At 38.6% G+C, this 6,228-nt stretch overlaps 1 protein-coding gene across 2 annotated transcripts in view; it reads right to left on the reverse strand.

The window, feature by feature from the left end:
- itgb2 (integrin, beta 2) overlaps positions 1-3,927 on the reverse strand; it is a 40,105-nt gene extending 36,178 nt beyond the window's left edge. The window contains exon 1 of one of the 2 annotated variants that reach the window (XM_060930266.1): positions 3,832-3,927. The gene's annotated coding sequence lies outside the window, so the exon portion shown is untranslated. Of the gene's footprint in view, positions 1-3,827 lie in introns of both variants that reach the window. The other variant, XM_060930267.1, reaches the window with a different exon arrangement.
- Positions 3,928-6,228: the final 2,301 nt, after the last annotated feature.

Below are 6,228 nucleotides of genomic sequence, written 5' to 3' on the forward strand. Positions count from 1 at the left end.
TAGTTGGCTCAAGCCAACCTTTCTAATTTTAGAATTAGCTATTATAGCCCCCAAGTAAGTGATTATTGATATAATAAAATGATATGCTATAGAAACAGTTTAAAATATTTGCTTTAAGGTGGTGTAGAAGTAAGATTATGACACAGCATGTACAAACAGTATGATCTTTTGATAAATGCCATTTTAATAAAACTGTCATTTTAGTTTTTTTTTTAATCACTGCATTTTTTTGCATTTAAGCAACATGTGGACTTGGATTCAGTTAAGCAGCTGTTAACTTTTCTATCTTGTGGTTGTCATTTTACAAGAGGAACCAAACACACTTTTGTAAACAAAGAATATGCATGTATGAAAAGTCAGGGGCGATTCTAGCATCTGATCTTTGGGGGTGCTTAGCCCCCAGAGCTGACAGCAGGGGCGATTCTAGCATCTAAGCAAACGTAAACGCTATGTTACATTAAATAAAATTGACTAACACACGATGGTCTAGCACCGTAGCACTTGTACAGCTCTGCACAAAAGTATCTCGATATGGATGATAAATGTCGTTTTTATCATTCTGTTCATAGACCAGGGAACATCAATATTGCATTATGCATATTATTGTGTTGTGTTTAACAATTGTAACTCCCGTCCGTACCTTCACATCTCGCTATGCGAGTAATACTCAGGTGCTACTTCGAGTTCCTCATCGGCGTGGAATCCAGTTAAAAAAACCACCATGTCGTAGCAAGCACTCGCGCGGACAGGCAACCCAATCAGAGGGGACGCAAGGAGGAGAGGTATTTTACTGCTCATAGAACTATCACGTAACAGGTGAATTCAAGAACACACACACGTCCGCGCACACATTCATTGCGCAGTGCGCAAGGGCACTTATTTCTGAAAATTACGTCCAAAAACAGTGTTTTTGAGGGTGCTGAGCTAGGGGGTGCTGAGCTCGTTTTTGGGGGTGCTTGAGCACCCCCAAAAATAGGCTAAACACGCCCCTGTGAAAAGTAAAAACATATATTGCCAGTACACACCAACATATCTGTAGAGATCAACACTGAGAGATCTCCATGGCTAGAAATATGTGTCTTGTGTTAATACTGATAACAGGAACACATAATTTAAAAAATCATAAGATTTTTGACTGTTTACAACTTCCATTTCTCCATTTCCCACTTCCTCATGATTAGCATTTGTATGTTGCATGAACCTGATTTGTGTATGTGTGTATATATATATATATATATATATATATATATATATATGTATGTGTGTGTATATATATATATATATATATATATATATATATATATATATATATATATATATGTGTATGTATGTATGTATGTATGTATGTATGTATGGGTGTGTATCTTAGCAAAGAGATATGTGATGATGTGGTGCTAAAAGCACCACTTTTTGTTGAAGCCTAAGGTTTATGCAACAAAGTGTTGCATGCAGGAAATGTTAGAACCATATATCACAAAAAAGGGTGTTAAAGTTCTGTTCTGCATTTTGCAAGTGTGAACAAAGGGCTGCCATAAATGGTCAAACCTTCATAGCTTTATACTTCTCGTACTGTCATTATTTCCACTGATCATTTCCTACCACACAATAATATATTTAGCCATAAGAGCAACCAATGAACATGATCCTGAAAACACTATTCATGGCAATTAAGGAGTTGATAAACCTTTAGCTTAATATGCACTCTGAAACATGATGTGTGTTAGGACAAAATGAAATTGATAATAATGAAATATACTGAAGGCTTTTCTTCTTATATCGTTTCTTACAGAATAACCATTTACCAACCAATATTACATGCAGAAAATAAAGTACATTATAGTAGCTTTAGAGGTACAGCGGCCTGTTATAGGGGCAGTACCCTCTAAGGTACTTATTTGTACACTTCATACACTGTTTGGGAATATGTATGTACCTTTATGACCATAACATGGGGCGGCCTTGGGTTGAAGTGCCCTTGAGCAAGGTACCTAACCCCTGACTGCTCCCCGGGCACTGTCGTGTGGCTGCCCGCTGCTCTGGGTGTGTGTGCATGTGTTCACTGCTTCAGATGGGTTAAATGCAGAGGATGAATTTCACTGTGCTTGAAGTGTGCATGTGACAAATAAAGGTTTCTTCTTCTTATATAGTTACCTTGAGATCTAATAATGAGCCCTAGAGGGGATATTAGTGTAGATTATACCTTGAGGGACAGAAATGGACTCCTACTGTACCCCTATTTCTGAGAGTGTGTAGCCTATGCGAATATGCACTGTACTGGGGGAATGGCTAAGCAAACATACAAAGAAACATACATACAAACAAATACACAAATAACAACATCTCATCTCATTATCTCTAGCCGCTTTATCCTGTTCTACAGGGTCGCAGGCAAGCTGGAGCCTATCCCAGCTGACTACGGGCAAAAGGCGGGGTACACCCTGGACAAGTCGCCAGGTCATCACAGGGCTGACACATAGACACAGACAACCATTCACACCTACAGTCAATTTAGAGTCATCAGTTAACCTAACCTGTATGTCTTTGGACTGTGGGGGAAATAGGAGCACCCGGAGGAAACCCACGCAGACACGGGGAGAACATGCAGACTCCTCACAGAAAGGCCTTCGCCAGCCACAGGGCTCGAACCCAGACCTTCTTGCTGTGAGGAGATAGCACTAACCACTATACCACCGTGCTGCCCCAAATAACAACATAACATGAAATAATGTATATAATATATACAGAGAGAGAGAGAGAGATTATATAATTAGAGATTATATAATTAGCTCATGTTTAAAGTCATTAAAATTCTGTAAAGCTGCTTTGTGACAATATCTATTGTTAAAAGTGCTGTAAAAATAAACTTGATTGATTTCTGGTTGAGAGTACACTGTGCGTTGGAGTTTTTTATTTTAATTTTTTTTCCTCTTTGTTCTTTTTGTGTTTGTATGGCTTGATGTTTGTTCTTTGTTTCAATGTTTTGTCCGCAAGTTGTGGCGTAGCTCCAGACCCAGTTTTGGGCATTGGTTTCCTCAGGCCTTGGTCCACAATTGGTGATGCCTGTGCTGCTCACTGTGGACCCCAGTGAGCTCGTTGCCTTCTTTAACATCAGGGTTGTCCAGGGCTCTGTGCGGCGGTTCTTCAATGTTCACCTTGTGGATCCATGGCGCGGTGTTGCCCGGTGGCGTCACAGCGGCTGTGCAAATGGTGTGGGACATAGCTTCATGTGTCTTTTGTTGTGATTGTGGGCAGCTATGCCCTAAAATTACATCCTGACATTGTTGTAGTGGGATTTTTTTTTTTGAATTGTCAAGTGACCTTGGGTGTGAAAAAGGCACTGTATAAGCTGAAATAATGATAATTGTTTATTATTATTATTATTATTATTATTATTATTATTATTATTATTATTATTATTTAGTCACAGGAACTAACTTGTTCCATGTTGTGTTCAATAATAAATGAAACATTGCAATTGATGGCAAATCACTGTGGTATAATATGAAAAACACACTCCAGACCCCATCGTAGATTGTTTTCATATAATAGTCTATCATGTTATTCATTATATCTACATATAAACCCATACTAACATCAAGCTATGACATTTTTTAATGCTAAACTTAAATGTGCAGAATAATTCCCATGTGCTATAACACCATCGAACAAGAATGTTGAAATTGTTACACAGGAATTAAATCTAATTCCAAGCCAAAACATAAAATAAAAAAAGAATAAAATAACAAGCAAGCACTTAAGCTACTATCACTCATTATTCTCACCAAGTACTGTATATAATTAAAAATTAAACTGCTTTCTTTGCTTACTTACAGATGCTGAAAATGTTGCGTTCAAGATAGAAGTTCATGTGAAGTGTTCACTTCCTGCCACAACTGACAGTTACTTCAGCACACAAGAAAAAAAGTGCAGAAATGCAGCCCATTTACCAAAGGCAGTGGAGGAAGCAGACTGGCCTATGACAAAACATAGGAGGGAAACGTTACAGAGAAGTGAAAGAAAATGAAATTATACAGTTTTCAGAATGGTAAACAAGCAAAAACAACCACAAAGACACTTTTTAAATTCCATAACACTACATGCTTTGCATTAGCTTTATACTATATGGACACTTGATTTTAATGAACATTTATTTTGTATCTTTAATGATTAGGTTATTATTAGGTTAAATGAGAGCAACATCTGCTTTTCAGGTCATGTGATGTGTGTCTGAACACGTACACGCCTGGAGGCAAAACTCTGGAGGAGCTTCAGCAACAAAAACCTGAATAAAAATCTGAGATAACATCCTCACTTGTTGCCATCTTAAAAAAGCCATACTGATGTTCAATCTAGTTTGATCTCTTGCTTTTGCTGCCTTCACATGATAGTCAGAAAGTCCTATTTCCCACTTGTGAAGTTGGAATTACGAGCATGGCATATTCAAATGCTTTGTTGATGGAGTGAAATGAAAAATAGTGGATGCAAGATACCTTATAATTTGTTTCTTGGGAAAATCCTATTTTGATTCTAAAATGCACATGCTAAATAGAATTATTTTATATCAAGAAAAGTGTACACAGATTACATATTAAATTAAGTACACAAGCAGCAGATAATAATTGTAGTATTGTAAAAAATAAATATGTACCATTCACTACTCAAACTGTCCTCTACAATGTTGAAAGGTTGAAGGTTATCATAACTTGGAACTTGAGGATTAAAATTATTTTCGAAGTTCCTAGTCAAAATTGAGGGCGCTCACATGTGCAACTTCCAAGGCAACTTGTATTTACCATAATTACAAGAGCATGTGAAGGCAACATTTATTCAACTTCTTTTTCATCATAGCCTTTTCACTCTTTCTTTTCTTGCTTTGTTTAGCATTGCAAGGTGTTGTAGGTATAGCATTAGCAATAATTTAGTATCATGTTATAACGTCATAACTTTAAACTCATGTTTGAACCTATGGTTTGAATGAGGTGGGTGGAGAATAAACTGGGTAATATGGGGAATAAACTGGGTAATATGGCTCATTTACATGATTTAATCAAGTTCTATTGCATGCTTGAGTTGAACTGTGGTAAAGCTGGAAATGTATTCACAGATTCAAGCTTCCTGGATCAATAACTCTTAAGCAAAATGTTGTTAAAACACAATACATGACTCTTTCCTACAGTACCAAGGTAGACAACGGGCTACAACCTGATTTTAACCAAAATGAGTCGTTCTCTGAGCTGGACTAATAATTCATAACATCTCTGGAGGTGAGTGTCTAGTGATCCTTGATGACTTCAATGTGCATGTGGACTCAAACACTACTGCATGGCCTGAAGTGCTGGGTACTCACAGTCATGGCAATATGAATGACAACAGCCAATGTATACTGGAACTTTGCTCTGTGCATAAACTCCATATCCCTTCCTCATTCTTCCAGGGCACTAGCTCATCTAAAGTCACCTGGCACCACCCATGCTCCAAGCACTGGCACCAACTTGACCATGTGCTGGTGAAACATGAGTACCTGAAGAAAGTCACACACTTTAACGGTCCAGTCCCTAAAAAGTCTTATCCAATCCACTCCACAACAGGCAAGACTCTTACTGACCTGGAGTCTCAACTTGCACATTGACTTGAGCAATACAGCTCTATCTATGCTCAAACTGTCATGGCCAACATGCTGGCAATAGCTGCTCCAGTCCCTGAGCTTCCTCCTATAGACAGACTAGATGAGGACATTACTATTGAGGAAGTCAAATCTGCCATCAAAACACTCAAAAATAAGTCTCCTGGAGTTGATGGCCTCCCTTCCCTTTTTAAGGCTGGTGGTGGATATCACAAAAGGATATCTCTGCTGAGCCTTGCCAGCAAGATCTTTGCCTGTATTATTTTACCATGGCTACAGATCCTTGCTGAGCATATTCTCCCTGAAAGCCAGTGTGGTTTTCATGCAGGTTGCTCCACAGTAGATATGGTGTTCTGTGTACATCAACTGCAGGAAAAGTATATCAAACAAGGTAGACCTCTATACCTGGAATTTGTAGACCTGCCCAAGGCCTTTGATTATGTGAGCTGGTCTGGCCACTTTCTCACCTTGCAGGGACTTGGTTGTCCCTCCCTCCAAACTACTGAGGGTGATCAATGACTTCCATGATGGCATGAAGGCAACTGTGCAGTTTGATGGCGCTCACTCTGATGAGTTCCAGGTAGAGAGTGGTGTAAAACAGGGAT

Source organism: Neoarius graeffei, chromosome 9 (assembly GCF_027579695.1).
Source record: "Neoarius graeffei isolate fNeoGra1 chromosome 9, fNeoGra1.pri, whole genome shotgun sequence".
Classification (NCBI taxonomy): domain Eukaryota; kingdom Metazoa; phylum Chordata; class Actinopteri; order Siluriformes; family Ariidae; genus Neoarius; species Neoarius graeffei.